Here is a 2,310-nt window from a genome sequence, read left to right on the forward strand (position 1 = left end):
GATGAAAATGCCTTAAGAGAAAAGGTAACACCCTCCTAGCTAAACATAGACAAGAATTAAGGGTTAATTTAAGTTATAGGAACTAGTTAGTAATGAACCTGAGCAATAGGTCAGACAATTTTTAATTAATATGAGCCTTTGAGTGTTTATTTGAAACTGAATGGCTGCAGGACTGGGCTGGACACACATCACCCAATGAAGTCAAAGGCAAACATAAATATTCACAGTTAAAACCTTAGTTAGGGTTTCTGGTGCTGAGAGAAGCATCATGACCAAAAGCAACTTAGGGAGGAAAAGTTTATTTGGCTTTTACTTCTATGTCCCAGACCCTCACAGAAGGACATCAGGACAGGAGCTCAAGAGAGGAACCTGGAGCAGGAGCTAAAGCAGAAGCCATGGAGGAATACTGCCTGCTTGCTTACTGACTCATTCCCCATGCCTTGTTAAGCACGCTTTCTTATAGAACCCTGAAACATAGACCCAGCAGTGGTACAGCCACAGTATGCTGGGCCTCTCGTGTCAATCATTAGTCAATAAAATGTCCTCACAGAGTGGCAATGGAGGCATTTTCTCAGTTGAGGCTCCTCTTCCCACGCGTGTCTACGTACGTGTCAAGCTGACAGTAACCAAGCAGCACCACTAATGAATGCTATCAGCTCTTAGGGTGAAAGCTTCGAAACCTGCAGCCCCACCCAACCAGAGCCTGCCATCCACCCACCATGGGCCAGCCCAAGCGACAAGTGACAGCAAAAAGCAGAGAAAGGCTGTTTATTCCATGTGGCTACATTGGGAGGAGGAATAAAGGGGGCCAATGATAAAGAAACAGGGCTTGGCCACCAACCACACCACGGGGCATGGCGTGCACACTCAGTGTAACGTGATTTGCTAGAGCTGACCCGTGCACGGCTGTCTGGCAGCATCTCTATGCTGTTTAAATCTTGTCTCTTTTTCCGACAGCTAATGAGTTCATTACTCTCTGCACAGGGCAGATGTCCTTAGCTTATCACAGCAGGGCAGGCCTAGAATGCTGGCTCTCAACTGCAGCAACCAAAGCCAAGTTTGGCTTATTTAGGGTCTTAATGATAAGACATTGGGCAGCTTGGAGATTTTCCTAGGAATAAAGGAAGTTGAGAACCCAAGACCAGATGAAAAGCCATATCACTAGCACAGTCCAGGGGGAACCTCCACACACAGCTATATTGAGCATGAAGCCACGGGCCACAAGCCAGGCTACAGTCCGTGATTTCTTCTTCTTCTACTATGAGCTTTGGATGCAGAGTTTGGGTTTTCGTTAGATCAATGAAGGTGCCAGGGATCCTGGAGAGCAAGGTGCAACATCATGGGCATCTCTGATGGGAGATGGGCTCTGTTGCCTGCTCCAGTTCATGCCCGATAGCTCCCTGATCATAAGACTCCGGTGACTCTGAACACATCAGAACTGTGGTGTTCGATGTGGAGTATCCTCCCTAGACCTGTTTGCCTGGTGTTATCGGGGAAAGCTGTGAGCTCTTAGGAGATGGAACCTCACTGGAGGAGGAAGTGAGGAACCAGCCTGCCTCTCTCCATTTTAGGCTCAAAGCCACCTTATAGTAAAGACAAACCAGGTTCATTCCTGTTTATGATTAAACCTCTGTTTCTCAAGGATTGGACAGTGTCCCACCTGTAACCTTAACTACAAACGGTTCTGTATTGCCTGTTCCAAGAATGGCGAACATATCTGTATTTCAAAAAGTTGTTTATAAGCATCTTGCATCCCTACCTTTGTTTTAAAAGGTTATATGACCACCTAAGACTACCTGTTGTCATGACAACCTTGTATACCCATCTTGCCATCATGTCTGTTTCAGGAGGTCGTTAGGACGAACTTGTTATGCTAAGGTTCTGCTCCTATAACCCCACCTATTTTTGACCCCAAATCCCCCATTTGGAAATCCTCTACTCCTGAGCTATTAAAAACCTTGTCTTCCATGCATCCAGGGCTGACCTCTTGAACCCTGCCTTAGGGGGAGGCAGCCCATGTCCTTGAATAAAAGAGCTTGCTTTAATGAATTGCTTACTTTAATTAATTTGACCATTTTGATTTGGGTTGGTGGTCTTTTTCCTCCCATCTTTGAGTTTAACAGAGGGAAGTGGGTGTAGATATTTTACAACTGAACCAGTTCCTGTTCAGCCCCTCTGCTTCCTGGCTGTGGGTGCAACTGGGATGGGCTGGCCCTTTCTTCTCTACCCTCCCATTCTGCTTCCTCAGAGGCAGGGGCTCTACCACTGAGCCACACCCTAGCCCCTCACTGGGGGATTCTAGGCAGGGAC

Source organism: Alexandromys fortis, unplaced genomic scaffold (genome assembly GCF_014885135.2).
Source record: "Alexandromys fortis isolate MF-2015 unplaced genomic scaffold, M_Fortis_MF-2015_v1.1 scaffold_140, whole genome shotgun sequence".
Lineage (NCBI taxonomy): Eukaryota > Metazoa > Chordata > Mammalia > Rodentia > Cricetidae > Alexandromys > Alexandromys fortis.